The sequence below is a fragment of the Nerophis lumbriciformis genome, linkage group LG24 (assembly GCF_033978685.3).
Source record: "Nerophis lumbriciformis linkage group LG24, RoL_Nlum_v2.1, whole genome shotgun sequence".
Lineage (NCBI taxonomy): Eukaryota > Metazoa > Chordata > Actinopteri > Syngnathiformes > Syngnathidae > Nerophis > Nerophis lumbriciformis.
Genome location: NC_084571.2, coordinates 25,550,692 through 25,568,995, shown reverse-complemented (window position 1 = coordinate 25,568,995; position 18,304 = coordinate 25,550,692).

Below are 18,304 nucleotides of genomic sequence, written 5' to 3'. Positions count from 1 at the left end.
ACTTTTTTTCTCTCAATATGACAGTATAACTGTCATACTAAATTCGAAAGTTATATAAACATAACTCCAAAACCAAACATGCATTATGTCTAAAAATGCCTGTAATATTGTATCCATGTGAGTTTTACTAGAATCAAGTATTTAGGTAAGGTTTATATATACAAAAATTAGGTTTTGCTCATAATGCCAGTATAACTGCAACATTCAATATGACAGTTATGTAAACATAACTCCTAAACCACACATGCAAAATGGTTAATAATGCCTGGAGAAATGTATCTTTGTGAGTTTTATTGGAAAAAAATATTTTGTAAGGTTTGTTAAGACACAGTTAGGTTTTTTTATTCAATATGTTTGTATAACTGTCATCATGAATGTAAAAGTTATATAAACATAACTCCAATACCAAACATGCAATCCGTCTAAAAATGCCTGTAATATTGAATCTATGTGAGTTTTACTAGAATCAGGTATTTTGTTAAAGTTTACAAATACAAAAATTAGGTTTTACTCACTATGACAGTATACTGTCACATTCAATCTGACAGTTATTTAAACATAACTCCTAAACCACACATGCAAAATGACTAATAATACCTGGAGAAATGTATGTAAGTTTTACTGGAAAAAAAATAGTTTGTAAGGTTTGTAAAGACACAAGTTAGGTTTTTTTATTCAATATGTTTTTATAACTGTCATCATAAATGTAAAAGTTATATAAACATAACTCCAATACCAAACATGCAATCCGTCTAAAAATGCCTGTAATATTGAATCTATGTGAGTTTTACTAGAATCAGGTATTTTGTTAAAGTTTACAAATACAAAAATTAGGTTTTACTCACTATGACAGTATACTGTCACATTCAATCTGACAGTTATTTAAACATAACTCCTAAACCACACATGCAAAATGACTAATAATACCTGGAGAAATGTATGCAAGTTTTACTGGGAAAAAAAATAGTTTGTAAGGTTTGTAAAGACACAAGTTAGGTTTTTTTATTCAATATGTTTGTATAACTGTCATCATAAATGTAAAAGTTATATAAACATAACTCCAATACCAAACATGCAATCCGTCTAAAAATGCCTGTAATATTGAATCTATTGTGAGTTTTACTAGAATCAGGTGTTTTGTTAAAGTTTACAAATACAAAAATTAGGTTTTACTCACTATGACAGTATACTGTCACATTCAATCTGACAGTTATTTAAAGTATACTGTCACGTTCAATCTGACAGTTATTTAAACATAACTACTAAACCAAACATATTTTATGTCTAAAAATTCCTGTAATATTGTATCTATATGAGTTTTACCAGAATCAGGTATTTTGGTAAGGTTTATAAATACAAAAAATAGGTTTTACTCATAATGACAATATAACTGCCACACTCAACATGACAGTTATTTAAACATAATTCCTAAACCAAACATGATACATGGCTAATAATGCCTGGAGAAATGTATCTTTAAGATTTTTACTAGAAAAAAAATAGTTTGTAAGGTTTGTAAAGACAAAAGTTAGTTTTTTTTTACTCAATATGATGGTATAACTGTCATACTAAATATGAAAGTTATATAAACATAATTCCAAAACCAAACTCCTAAACCAAACTTGCAATCTGTCTAAAACTGCCTGTAATATTGAATCTATGTGAGTTTTACCAGAATCAGGTATTTTGGTAAGGTTTACAAATACAAAACTTGAATTTTACTCATAATGACAGTATACTGCAATATTTGATATGACAGTTATTTAAACATAACTCCTACACCAAACATGATAAATGGCTAATAATGCCTGGAGAAATGTATCTTGTGAGTTTTAATGGAAAAAAATAATTTGTAAGGTTTATAAAGACACAAGTTAGTTTTTTTTATTTAATATGATGGTATAACTGTCATACTAAATATGAAAGTTATATAAACATAACTCCAAAACCAAAATGCATTATGTCTAAAAATGCCTGTAATATTAAATCTATGTGAATATGACCAGAATCAGGTATTTTGGTAAGGTTGACAAATACAAAAATTAGGTGTTATTCCTAACTGCCACATTCAATATGACAATTATTTAAACCTAACTCCAAAACCAAACATGCATTATGTCTAAAAATGCCTATAATTTTGTATCCATGTAAGTTTTACTAGAATCAGTTGTCTTTGTAAGGTTTACAAATACAAAATATTAGTTTTACTCATAATGACAGTATACTGTCACAATCAATCTGACAAACTGGCTAATAATGCCTGGAGGAATGTATCTTTGTGAATTTTACTGGAACAAATATTTTTGTAGGTTTGTAAAGACACAAGTTAGTTTTTTTTTTACTCAATTTAACAGTATAGCTGTCATACTATAAATGAAAGTTATATAAACATAACTCAAAAAACCAAACTTGCAATCCGTCTAAAAATGTCTGTAATATTGAATCTCTGTGAGTTATATCAAAAACAGGTATTTCGGCAAGGTTTACAAATACAAAAATTAAGTTTTACTCATAGTGGCAGTTATACTGTCACTATGAGTGAAACCTAATTCTCAATATGACAGTTATTTAAACATAACTCCTAAAACACAAATGCAAAATGACTAATACTGTCTAGAGAAATGTATATTTTTAAGTTTTACTGGAAAACAATATTTTGTAAGGTTTGTAAAGATACAAATTAGTTGTTTTTTTACTCAATATGATGGTATAACTGTCATACTAAATATGAAAGTTATATAAACATAACGCCAAAACCAAACATACTTTATGTCTAAAAAAATACTGTAATATTGTATCTATGTGGGTTTTACCAGAATCAGGTATTTTGGTAAGGTTTACAAATACAAAAATAGGTTTTAATCATAATGACAGTATAACTGCCACCCTCAATATGACAGTTATTTAAACATAACACCTAAACCAAACATGATAAATGGCTAATAATGCCTGGGGAAATTTATCTTTGTGAATTTAGCTGGAAAAAAAATATTTTGTAAGGTTTGTAAAGACACAAGTTAGTTTTTTTTTTACTCATAATGACAGTATAACTGCCACCCTCAATATGAAAGTTATATAAACATAACACCAAAACCAAACTTGCATTATGTCTAAAAATGCCTGTAATATTAAATCTATGTGAGTTTGACCAGAATCAGGTATTTTGGTAAGGTTTTCAAATACAAAAAGTAGGTTTTACTCATAATGACAGTATAACTGACACATTCAAAATTACAGTTATTTAAACATGACTCCGAAACTAAACATGCTAAATGGCTAATACTGCCTGGAGAAAGGTATATTTGTGAGTTTAACTGGAAAAAAAAATATTTTGTAAGGTTTGTAAAGACATGTTATTTTTTTTTACTCAATTAGACAGTTTAACTGTCATACTAATTGTACAAGTTATATAAACATAACTCCAAAACCAAACATGCATTATGTCAAAAAATGCCAGTAATATTGTATCCATGTGAGTTTCACTAGAATCAGTTGTTTTTGTAAGGTTTGCAAATACAAAATATTGGTTTTACTCACTATGACAGTATACTGTCACATTCAATCTGACAGTTATTTAAAGATAACTCCTAAACCACACATGCAAAATGGCTAATAATAACTGGAGAAATGTATCTTTGTAAGTTTTACTGGAAAAAACAATATTTTGTAGGGTTTGTAAAGACACAAGTTAGGTTTTTTTATTCAATATGTTTGTATAACTGTCATAATAAATGTAAAAGTTATATAAACAGAACTCCAAAATCAAACATGCAATCCGTCTAAAAATGCCTGTATTTTGAATCTATATGAGTTTTACTAGAATCAGGTATTTTCTTAAGGTTTACAAATACAAAAATTAGATTTTACTCACTATGACAGTATGTGATGTGAAGAAGTCAGTGCCTCACCAGCCATCAACTTCACCGCACGTCACTGCCAAAACCAAACACGCAATTCGTAAAAAAAAATGGCTGTAATATTGAATATATGTGAGTTTTACCAGAATCAGGTATTTTGGTAAGGTTTTCAAATACAAAAAGTAGGTTTTACTCATAATGACAGTATAACTGACACATTCAAAATTACAGTTATTTAAACATGACTCCGAAACTAAACATGCTAAATGGCTAATACTGCCTGGAGAAAGGTATATTTGTGAGTTTAACTGGAAAAAAAAATATTTTGTAAGGTTTGTAAAGACATGTTATTTTTTTTTACTCAATTAGACAGTATAACTGTCATACTAATTGTACAAGTTATTTAAACATAACTCCAAAACCAAACATGCATTATGTCAAAAAATGCCAGTAATATTGTATCCATGTGAGTTTCACTAGAATCAGTTGTTTTTGTAAGGTTTGCAAATACAAAATATTGGTTTTACTCACTCTGACAGTATACTGTCACATTCAATCTGACAGTTATTTAAAGATAACTCCTAAACCACACATGCAAAATGGCTAATAATAACTGGAGAAATGTATCTTTGTAAGTTTTACTGGAAAAAAAAATATTTTGTAGGGTTTGTAAAGACACAAGTTAGGTTTTTTTATTCAATATGTTTGTATAACTGTCATAATAAATGTAAAAGTTATATAAACAGAACTCCAAAATCAAACATGCAATCCGTCTAAAAATGCCTGTATTTTGAATCTATATGAGTTTTACTAGAATCAGGTATTTTCTTAAGGTTTACAAATACAAAAATTAGATTTTACTCACTATGACAGTATGTGATGTGAAGAAGTCAGTGCCTGACCAGCCATCAACTTCACCGCACGTCACTGCCAAAACCAAACACGCAATTCGTAAAAAAAAATGGCTGTAATATTGAATATAAGTGAGTTTTACTAGAATCAGGTATTTTGGTAAGGTTTACAAATACAAAAATTAGGTTTTACTCATAATGACAGTATAACTGCCGAACTCAATATGACGGTTATGTAAACATAACTCCTAAACCACACATGCAAAATGGCTAATAATGCCTGGAGAAATGTATCTTTGTGAGTTTTACTGGAAGAAAATATTTTGTAAGGTTTGTAAAGACACAAATTTGTTTTTGTTTTTTTACTTAATATGACAGTATAACTGTCATACTAAATATGAAATTTATACAAACAAAACTCCAAAACCAAAATATTGGTTTTACTCACTATGACAGTATACTGTCACATTCAATCTGACAGTTATTTAAACATAACTCTTAAACCACACATGCTAAATGGCTAATAGTGCCTGGAGAAAGGTATCTTTGTGAGTTTAACTGGAAAAAAAAATATTTTGTAAGGTTTGTAAAGACATAAGTTATTTTTTTTTTACTCAATTAGACAGTATAACTGTCATACTAATTGGACAAGTTATATAAACATAACTCCAAAACCAAACATGCATTATGTTAAAAAATGCCAGTAATATTGTATCCATGTGAGTTTCACTAGAATCAGTTGTTTTTGTAAGGTTTGCAAATACAAAATATTGGTTTTACTCACTATGACAGTATACTGTCACATTCAATCTGACAGTTATATAAAGATAACTCCTAAACCACACATGCAAAATGGCTAATAATAACTGGAGAAATGTATCTTTGTAAGTTTTACTGGAAAAAAAAATATTTTGTAAGGTTTGTAAAGACACAAGTTAGGTTTTTTTATTCAATATGTTTGTATAACTGTCATAATAAATGTAAAAGTTATATAAACAGAACTCCAAAATCAAACATGCAATCCGTCTAAAAATGCCTGTATTTTGAATCTATGTGAGTTTTACTAGAATCAGGTATTTTCTTAAGTTTTACAAATACAAAAATTAGATTTTACTCACTATGACAGTATGTCATGTGAAGAAGTCAGTGCCTCACCAGCCATCAACTTCACCGCACGTCACTGCCAAAACCAAACACGCAATTGGTAAAAAAAAAAAAAAATGGCTGTAATATTGAATATATGTGAGTTTTACTAGAATCAGGTATTTTGGTAAGGTTTACAAATACAAAAATTAGGTTTTACTCATAATGACAGTATAACTGCCGAACTCAATATGACGGTTATGTAAACATAACTCCTAAACCACACATGCAAAATGGCTAATAATGCCTGGAGAAATGTATCTTTGTGAGTTTTACTGGAAAAAAATATTTTGTAAGGTTTGTAAAGACACAAATTTGTTTGTTTTTTTTACTTAATATGACAGTATAACTGTCATACTAAATATGAAATTTATATAAACATAACTCCAAAACCAAAATATTGGTTTTACTCACTATGACAGTATACTGTCACATTCAATCTGACAGTTATTTAAACATAACTCCTAAACCACACATGCAAAATGGCTAATAATGCCTGGAGAAATGTATCTTTGTGAGTTTTACTGGAAGAAAAATATTTTGTAAGGTTTGTAAGGACGGACACAAGTTAGTTTTATTTTACTTAATATGACAGCAGTATACTGTCATAGTGAGAAAAACCAATATTTTGGTTTTGAAAACCTTACAAAAACAACTGATTCTAATAAAACTCACATGGATACAATATTACAGGCATTTTTAGATATAATGCATGTTTGGTTTTGGAGTTATGTTTATATAACTTTTACATTTAGTATAACAGTTATACTGTCATATTGAGTAAAAAAAACTAACTTGTGTCTATACAAACCTTACACAATATTTTTTTCCCCAGGAAAACTCACAAAAATACATTTTTTCAGGCATTATTAGCCATTTAGCATGTTTGGTTTAGGAGTTTTCTTTAAATAACTGTCATTTTGAATGTGGCAGTTATACTGTCATTATGAGTAAAACCTATTTGTTGTATTTGTAATCCTTACCAAAATACCTGTTTCTAGTAAAACTCACATGGATTCAAAATTACAGGCATTTTTAGACATAAGGCATGTTTGGTTTTGGAGTTATGTTTATATAACTTTTATATTTAGTATGACAGTTATGAAATCAAATCAAATCAACTTTATTTATAAAGCACATTTAAAATTTACCACAGAGGTAGCCAAAGTGCTGTTATGCAATCATATTGAGTAAAACCAATATTTTGTATTTGCAAACCTTCCAAAAACAACTGATTCTAGTAAAACTCACATGGATACAATATTAAAGGCATTTTTAGACATAATGCATGTTTGGTGGAAGTCAATGTGGCAGTTATACTGTCTTTATGAGTAAAACCAAATTTTTGTATTTGTCAACCTTACCAAAATACCTGATTCTGGTAAAACTCACATAGATACAATATTGCAGGCACTTTTATACATAATGCATGTTTGGTTTTGGAGTTATGTTTATATAACTTTCATATTTAGTATGACAGTTATACCATCATATTGAGTAAAAAAAACTAACTCTTTATAAACCTTACAAATTATTTTTTTCCAGTAAAACTCACAATGATACATTTCTCCAGGCATTATTAGCTATTTAACATGTTTGGTTTAGGAGTTATGTTTAAATAACTGTCATATCAAATGTTGCAGTTATACTGTCATTTTTTAAACCTTACCAAAATACCTGATTCTGATAAAACTCACATAGATTCAATATTACAGGCAGTTTAAGACAGATTGCAAGTGTGGTTTAGGAGTTTGGTTTTGGAATTATGTTTATATAACTTTCATATTTAGTATGACATCATATTGAGTAAAAAAACCTAACTTTTGTCTTTACAAACCTTACAAAAAAATGTTTCGAGTAAAAATCAAAAAGATACATTTCTCCAGGCATTAATAGCCATGTATCATGTTTGGTTTAGGAATTATGTTTAAATAACTGTCATGTTGAGTGTGGCAGTTATATATTGTGATTATGAGTAAAACCTATTTTTGTATTTGTAAACCTTACCAAAATACCTGATTCTGGTAAAACTCATATAGATACAATTTTTAGACATAAAACACGTTTGGTTTAGGAGTTATGTTTAAATAACTGTCAGATTGAATGTGACAGTATACTGTCAAAGTGAGTAAAACCAATATTTTGTATTTACAAACCTTACAAAAACAACTGATTCTAGTTAAACTCACATGAATACAATATTACAGGCATCTTAGACATAATGCATGTTTGGTTTTGGAGTTATGTTTATATTTTTTTTACATTTAGTATGACAGTTATACTGTCATATTGAGTAAAAAAAAAAAAACTTGTGTCTTTACAAACCCATCCATCCATCCATTTTCTACCGCTTATTTCCTTTGGGGTCGCGGGGGGCGCTGGAGCTTATCTCAGCTACAATCGGGCGGAAGGCGGGGTACACCCTGGACAAGTCGCTACCTCATCGCAGTCTTTACATACCTTACAAAATTATTATTTTTTTCTGTAAAACTTAAAAAGATACATTTCTCCAGTCATTATTAACCATTTTGCACGTGTGGTTTAGGAGTTATGTTTACATAACTGTCCTATTGAATGTGGCAGTTATACTGTCATTATGAGTAAAACCTAATTTTTGTTTTTGTAAACCTTACCGAAATACCTGATTCTAGTAAAACGAACATAGATTCATTGGTTTTGGAGTTATGTTTATATAACTTTCATATTTAGTATGACAGTTATATCATCATATTGAGTAGAAAAAACTAACTTGTGTCTTTATAAACCTTACAAATTCATTTTTTCCAGTAAAACTCACAAAGATACATTTCTCCAGGCATTATTAACCATTTTGCATGTGTGGTATAGGAGTTATGTTTACATAACTGTCATATTAAATGTGGCAGTTATACTGTCATTATGAGTAAAACCAATATTTTATATTTGCAAAACTTACAAAAACAACTGATTCAAGTAAAACTCACATTTATACAATATTACAGAAAATTGTAGACATAATGCATGTTTTGTTTTGGAGTTAAGTTTATATAACTTTTACATTTAGTATGACAGTTTTACTGTCATATTGAGTAAAAAAACTAACTTGTGTCTTTACAAACGTTACATTTTTTTTTCCCCAGTAAAACTTACAAAGATACATTTTTCAAGGCATTATTAGCCATTTAGCATGTTTGGTTTAGGAGTTATGATTAAATAACTGTCATATTGAGTGTGGCATTTATGCTGTCATTATAAGTAAAACCTAATTTTTGTATTTGTAAACCTTACCAAAATACCTGATTCTAGTAAAACTCACATAGATTCAATATTACAGCCATTTTTATACGGATTGCATGTTTGGTTTTGGAGTTATTTTTTATTTAACTTTCATATTTAATATGGCAGTTATACCATCATATTGAGTAAAAAAAATAAATAATTTGTGTCTTTACAAACATTACAAAATGTTTTTTACCTGTAAGATTCACAAAGATAAATTTCTCCAGGCATTATTAGTCATTTTGCATGTGTGTTTTAGGAGTTATGTTTGAATAACTGTCGTATTGAATGTGGCAGTTATACTGTCATTATGAGTAAAACCTAATTTTTGTATTTGTAAACCTTACCAAAATACCTGATTCTGATACAACTCACATATATATTTATTATTACAGGCATTTTTAGACGGATTGCATGCTTGGTTTTCGGGTTTGGTTTTGGAGTTATATTTATATAAATTTTATATTTAGTATGACAGTTATACCGTCATATTGAGTAAAAAAAAACTAACTTGTGTCTTTGCAAACCTGACCAAAGATCATTGTTTTGGTAAAACTAACAAAGATACATTTTTCCAGGTTTATTAGCCATTTTGCATGTGTCGTTTAAATAACTGTCAGATTGAATGTGACAGTATACTGTCACATTCAACACATATTTGCAAACCCTACAAAAACAACGGTTTCTAGTAAAACTCACTTGGATACAATATTACATGCATTTTTAGACATGTTTGGTTTTGGAGTTATGTTTATACAACTTTCAAATTTAGTATGACAGTTATACTGTCTTATTGAGTAAAAATAAAGTAACATGTGTCATTACAAACCATACAAAATATTATTTTTCCCAGTAAAACTCACAAAGATACATTTCTCCATATATTATTAGCCATTTTGCATGTGTGGTTTAGGAGTTATGTTTACATAATTGTCATATTGAGTGTGGCAGTTATACTGTCATTATGAGTAAAATCTAATTTTTGTATTTGTAAACCTTTTCAAAATACATGATTCTGGTAAAACTCACATTTAAACAATTTTACAGGCATTTTAATACATAATGCATGTTTGGTTTTAGGGTTATGTTTATACAACTTTCAAATTTTGTATGACAGTTATGCAATCATATTGAGTAAAAAAATAATAACTTGTGTCTTTACAAACCTTACAAAATATTCTTTTTCCCAGTAAAACTCAGAAAGATACATTTCTCCAGGCATTATTAGCTATTTTGCATGTGTGGTTTAGGAGTTATGTTTAAATAACTGTTATATGTAATGTTGCAGTTATACTGTCATTATGAGTAAAACCCAGGTTTTGTATTTGTAAACCTTACCAAAATACCGTATTCTGGTAAAACTCACGAATATTCAATATTACAGGCAGTTTAAGACAGATTGCAAGTTTGGTTTAGGAGTTTGGTTTTGGAATTATGTTTATATAACTTTCATATTCAGTATGACAGTTATAGCATCATATTGAGTAAAAAAAAATAACGTTTGTCTTTACAAACCTTACAAAATATTTTTTTCTAGTAAAACTTACAAAGATACATTTTTCGGGCATTATTGTAGCTGAGATAGGCTCCAGCGCCCCCTGCAACCCCAAAGGGAATAAGCGGTAGAAAATGGATGGATGGATGGATATTAGCCATTTTGCATGTGTGGTATAAGAGTTATGTTAAAATAACTGTCATATCAAATGTTGCAGTTATACTGTCATGATGAGTAAAACCAAAGTGTTGTATTTGTAAACCTTACCAAAATATCTGAATCTGGTTAAACTCACATAGATTTAATATTACAGGCATTTTTAGACGGATTGCAAGTTTAGTTTTGGAGTTATGTTTATGTAACTTTCATATTTAGTATGACAGTTATATTGAGTAAAAAAAAAAGAGCTTGTGTTTTTACAAACCTTACAAAATGTTTTTTTTCCAGTAAAAGTCACAAAGATACATTTCTCCAGGCATTATTAACCATTTTGCATGTGTAGTTTAGGAGTTATGTTTACATAACTGTCATATTGAATGTGGCAGTTATACTGTCATTATGAGTAAAACTGAATTTTTGTTTTTGTAAACCTTACCAAAATACCCGATTCTAGTAAAATGAACATGGATTCATTGGTTTTGGAGTTATGTTTATATAACTTTAATTTTTAGTATGACAGTTATATCATCATATTGAGTAAAAAAAACTAACTTGTGTCTTTATAAACCTTACAAATTCGTTTTTTCCAGTAAAACTCACAAAGTTACATTCATCCAGGCATTATTAACCATTTTGCATGTGTGGTATAGGAGTTATGTTTACATAACTGTCATATTAAATGTGGCAGTTATACTGTCATTATGAGTAAAACCAAATTTGTGTATATGTAAACCTTACCAAAATACCTGATTCTGGTAAAACTCACATAGATACAATACTACAGGCATTTTTAGACATAATGCATGTTTGGTTTTGGAGTTATGTTTATATACATTTCTACAGGCATTATTAGCCAATTAGCATGTTTGGTTTAGGAGTTATGTTTAAATAACTGTTATTTTGAATATGGCAGTTATACTGTCATTATGAGTAAAACCCAATTTTTGTATTTGTAAACCTTACCAAAATACCTGATTCTGGTAAAACTCACATAGATTCAATATTACAGGCATTTTTAGACGTATTGGAAGTTTGGTTTTGGAGTTATGTTTATTTAACTTTCATATTTAGTATGACAGTTATACTGTCATATTAAGTAAAAAAAACTAACTTGTGTCTTAAAAAACCTTACAAAATATTTTTTTTTTTTCAGGAAAACTCAAAAAAGATACATTTCTCCAGGCATTATTAGCCATTTTGCATTTGTGGTTTAGGAGTTACAGTATGTTTAAATAACTGTCAGATTGAATGTGACAGTATACTGTCATAGTGAGTAAAACCTAGATTTTGTATTTGTAAACCTTACCAAAATACCTGGTTCTGGTAAAAAATCACATCGATACAACAATACAGGCATTTTTAGACATAATGCACGTTTGGTTTTGGAGTTATGTTTATATAACTTTCATATTTAGTATGAAAGTTTTAACATCATATTGAGTGAAAAAAACTAATTTGTATCTTTACAAACCTTACAAAATATTGTTTTCCAGTAAAATTCACAATTATACCTTTCTCTCGGCATTATTAGATATTTTGCTTTTGTTTTTTAGGAGTTATGTTTAATTAACTGTCATATTGAGTGTGGCATTTATACTGTCACTATGAGTAAAACCTAATTTTTGTATTTGTAAACCTTACCAAAATACTTGATTCTGATAAAACTCACATATATTCAATATTACAGGCATTTTTAGACGGATTGCATATTTGTTTTTGGTGTTGTGTTTATATAACTTTCATATATAGTATGACAGCTATACTGTTAAATTGTGTAAAAAAAACTAACTTGTGTCTTTACAAACCATACAAAACATGGTTTCAAGTAAAACTCACAAAGATACATTCCTCAAGGCATTATTAGCCATTTTGTCAGATAGATTGTGACAGTATACTGTCATTATGAGTAAAACTAATATGTTGTATTTGTAAACCTTACCAAAATACCTGATTCTGGTAAAACTCACATAGATACAATATTACAGGCATTTTTAGACATAATGCATGTTTGGTTTTGGAGTTATGTTTATAAAACTTTCATATTTAGTATGACAGTTATACCATCATATTAAAGAAAAAAACTAACTTGTGTCTTTATAAACCTTACAAATTATTTTTTTTCCAGTAAAACCCACAATGATACATTTCTCCAGGCATTATTAGCTATTTATCATGTTTGGTTTAGGAGTTATGTTTAAATAACTGTCATATCAAATGTTGCAGTTATACTGTCAGTATGAGTAAAACCCAAGTTTTGTATTTTTAAACCTTACCAAAATACCTGATTCTGGAAAAACTCACATAAATTCAATATTACAGGCAGTTAAAGACAGATTGCAAGTTTGGTTTAGGAGTTTGGTTTTGTAATTATGTTTATATAACTTTCATATTTAGTATGACAGTTATACTATCATATTGAGTAAAAAAAACTAACTTTTGTCTTTACAAACCTTGCAAAATATTTTTTTTTCTAGTAAAAATCACAAAGATACATTTCTCCATGCATTATTAGCCATGTAGCATGTTTGGTTTAGGAGTTGTGTTTAAATAACTGTTATTTTAAATATGGCAGTTCTCCTGTCATTATGAGTAAAACCCAAATTTTGTATTTGTAAACCTTACCAAAATAACTGATTCTGGTAAAACTCACATAGATTCAATATTACAGGCATTTTTAGACGTATTGCAAGTTTGGTTTTGGAGTTATGTTTATTTAACTTTCATATTGAGTATGACAGTTATAATGTCATATTAAGTAAAAAAAACTAACTTGTGTCTTTAAAAACCTTACAAAATAATTTTTTTCCCGAGTAAAACTCACAAAGATTCATTTCTCCAGGCATTATTAGCCATTTAGCATATTTGGTTTTGTAGTTATGTTTAAATAACTGTTATTTTGAACATGGCAGTTATACTGTCATTATGAGTAGAACCCAATTTTTGTATTTGTAAACCTTACCAAAATACCTGATTCTGGTAAAACTTACATAGATTCAATATTACAGGCATTTTTAGACATAATGCATGTTTGGTTTTGGAGTTACCACACATGCAAAATGGCTAATAATAACTGGAGAAATGTATCTTTGTAAGTTTTACTGGAAAAAAATATTTTGTAAGGTTTGTAAAGACACAAATTAGGTTTATTTATTCAATATGTTTGTATAACTGTCATAATAAATGTAAAAGTTATATAAACATAACTCCAAAACCAAACATGCAATCCGTCTAAAAATGCCTGTATTTTGAATATATGTGAGTTTTACTAGAATCAGGTATTTTCTTAAGGTTTACAAATACAAAAATTAGGTTTTACTCATAATGACAGTATAACTGCCGAACTCAATATGACAGTTATGTAAACATAACTCCTAAACCACACATGCAAAATGGCTGATACTGCCTGGAGAAATGTATCTTTGTGAGTTTTACTGGAAAAGAAATATTTTGTAAGGTTTGTAAAGACACAAATTTGTTGTTTTGTTTTACTTAATATGAGAGTATAACTGTCATACTAAATATGAAATTTATATAAACATAACTCCAAAACCAAAATATTGGTTTTACCCACTATGACAGTATACTGTCACATTCAATCTGACAGTTATTTAAACATAATCCTAAACCACACATGCAAAATGGCTAATAATGCCTGGAGAAAAGTATCTTTGTGAGTTTTACTGGAAAAAAATATTTTGTAAGGTTTGTAAAGACACAAGTTAGTTTTATTTTACTTAATATGACAGCAGTATACTGTCATATAGAGTAAAACCAATATTTTGTATTTGAAAACCTTTCAAAAACAACTGATTCTAGTAAAACTCACATGGATACAATATTACAGGCATTTTTAGATATAATGCATGTTTGGTTTTGGAGTTATGTTTATATAACTTTTACATTTAGTATGACAGTTATACTGTCGTATTGAGTAAAAAAAACTAACTTGTGTCAATACAAACCTTACACAATATTTTTTTTTCCAGGAAAACTCACAAAAAAAATTTTTCAGGCATTATTAGCCATTTAGCATGTTTGGTTTAGGAGTTTTATTTAAATAACTGTTTTTTTGAACGTGGCAGTTATACTGTCATTATGACTAAAACCTATTTGTTGTATTTGTAAACCTTACCAAAATACCTGTTTCTAGTAAAACTCACATGGATTCAAAATTACAGGCATTTTTAGATAAAAGGCATGTTTGGTTTTGGAGTTATGTTTATATAACTTTCATATTTAGTATGACAGTTATGCAATCATATTGAGTAAACCCAATATTTTGTATTTGCAAACCTTCCAAAAACAACCGATTCTAGTAAAACTCACATGGATACAATATTAAAAGCATTTTTAGACATAATGCCTGTTTGGTCAATGTGGCAGTTATACTGTCATTATGAGTAAAACCTAATTTTTGTATTTGTCAACCTTACCAAAATACCTGATTCTGGTAAAACTCACATAGATACAATATTGCTGGCACTTTTAGACATAGTGCATGTTTGGTTTTGGAGTTATGTTTATATAACTTTCATATTTAGTATGACAGTTATACCATCATATTAAATTAAAAAAAACTAACTTGTGTCTTTATAAACCTTACAATCTATTTTTTTCCAGTAAAACTCACAATGATACATTTCTCCAGGCATTATTAGCTATTTAACATGTTTTGTTTAGGAGTTATGTTTAAATAAATGTCATATCAAATGTTGCAGTTATACTGTCATTTTGAGTAAAACCCAAGTTTTGTATTTGTAAACCTTACCAAAATACCTGATTCTGGTAAAACTCACATAGATTCAATATTACAGGCAGTTTAAGACAGATTGCAAGTTTGGTTTAAGAGTTTGGTTTTGGAATTATGTTTATATAACTTTCATATTTAGTATGACAGTTATACCATCATATTGAGTAAAAAAAACTAACTTTTGTCTTTACAAACCTTACAAAATATTTTTTTCGAGTAAAAATCAAAAAGATACATATCTCCAGGCATTATTAGCCATGTATCATGTTTGGTTTAGGAATTATGTTTAAATAACTGTCATGTTGAGTGTGGCAGCTATATTTTGTCATTATGAGTAAAACCTATTTTTGTATTTGTAAACCTTACCAAAATACCTGATTATGGTAAAACTCCTATAGATATGTTTGGTTTTGGAGTTATGTTTATAATTGTTTTACATTTAGTATGACAGTTATACTGTCATATTGAGTAAAAAAAAAAACTTCTGTCCTTACAAACCCATCCATCCATCAATTTTCTACCGCTTATTTCCTTTGGGGTCGCGGGGGGCGCTGGAGCTTATCTCAGCTACAATCGGGCGGAAGGCGAGGTACACCCTGGACAAGTCACCATCTCATCGCAGTCTTTACAAACCTTACAAAAAAATGTTTGTCCTGTAAAACCTAAAAAGATACATTTCTCCAGGCATTATTAACCATTTTGCATGTGTGGTTTAGGAGTTATGTTTACATAACTGTCCTATTGAATGTGGCAGTTATACTGTCATTATGAGTAAAACCTAATTTTTGTTTTTGTAAACCTTACCAAAATACCTGATTCTAGTAAAACGAACATAGATTCATTGGTTTTGGAGTTATGTTTATAAAACTTTCATTTTTAGTATGACAGTTATATCATCATATTGAGTAAAAAAAACTAACTTGTGTCTTTATAAACCTTACAAATTCATTTTTTCCAGTAAAACTCACAAAGATACATTTCTCCAGGCATTATTAACCATTTTGCATGTGTGGTATAGGAGTTATGTTTACATAACTGTCATAATAAATGTGGCAGTTATACTGTCATTATGAGTAAAACCAAATGTGTGTATATGTAAACCCTACCAAAATACCTGATTCTGGTAAAACTCACATAGATACAATACTACAGGCATTTTTAGACATAATGCATGTTTGGTTTTGGAGTTATGTTTATATGCATTTCTCCAGGCCTTATTAGCCATTTAGGATGTTTGGTTTAGGAGTTATGTTTAAATAACTGTTATTTTGAATATGGCAATCATACTGTCATTATGAGTAAAACCCAATTTTTGTATTTGTAAACCTTACCAAAATAACTGATTCTGGTAAAACTCACATAAATTCAATATTACAGGCATTTTTAGACGTATTGCAAGTTTGGTTTTGGAGTTATGTTTATTTAACTTTCATAGATAGTATGACGGTTATACTGTCATATTAAGTAAAAAAAACTAACTTGTGTATTTAAAAACCTTAAAAATATTTTTTTTACACAGTAAAACTCACAGAGATTCATTTCTCTAGGCATTATTAGCCATTTAGCATATTTGGTTTAGTAGTTATGTTTAAATAACTGTGATTTTGAATATAGCAGTTATACTATCCTTTTGAGTAAACCTAATTTTTTTAATTGTAAACATTACCAAAATACATGATTCTAGTAAAACTTGCATATATTCAATACTACAGGCATTTTTAGACGGATTGCATGTTTGGTTTTGGAGTTATGTTTATATAACTTTAATATTTAGTATGACAGTTATACTGTCATTTTAAGTAAAAAAAACTAACTTGTGTCTTTACAAACCTTACAAAATATTTGTTTTCCGGTAAAACTCACAAAGATACAGTTCTCCAGGAATTATTAGCCATTTTGCATGTGTGGTTTAGTAGTTATGTTTAAAAAAACTGTCAGATTGAATGTGACAGTATACTGTCATAGTGAGTAAAACCAATATTTTGTATTTGCAAAACTTACAAAAACAACTGATTCTAGTAAAACTCACATGGATACAATATTACAGAAAATTGTAGACATAATGCATGTTTTGTTTTCGAGTTAAGTTTATATAACTTTTACATTTAGTATGACAGTTTTACTGTCATATTGAGTAAAAAAAACGAACTTGTGTCTTTACAAACGTTACAATTTTTTTACAGTAAAACTCACCAAGATACATTTCTCAAGGCATTATTAGCAATTTAGCATGTTTGGTTTAGGAGTTATGATTAAATAACTGTCATATTGAGTGTGGCAGTTATGCTGTCATTATAAGTAAAACCTAATTTTTGTATTTGTAAACCTTACCAAAATACCTGATTCTAGTAAAACTCACATAGATTCAATATTACAGCCATTTTTATACGGACTGCATGTTTGGTTTTGGATTTATTTTTATATAACTTTCATATTTAACATGGCAGTTATACCATCATATTGAGTAAAAAAAAATAATAATTTGTGTCTTTACAAACATTACAAAATATTTTTTACCTGTGAAATTCACAAAGATAAATTTCTCCAGGCATTATTAGTCATTTTGCATGTGTGTTTTAGGAGTTATGTTTGAATAACTGTCGTATTGAATGTGGCAGTTATACTGTCATTATGAGTAAAACCTAATTTTTGTATTTGTAAACCTTACCAAAATACCTGATTCTGATACAACTCACATATATATTTATTATTACAGGCATTTTTAGACGGATTGCATGCTTGGTTTTCGGGTTTGGTTTTGGAGTTATGTTTATATAACTTTTATATTTAG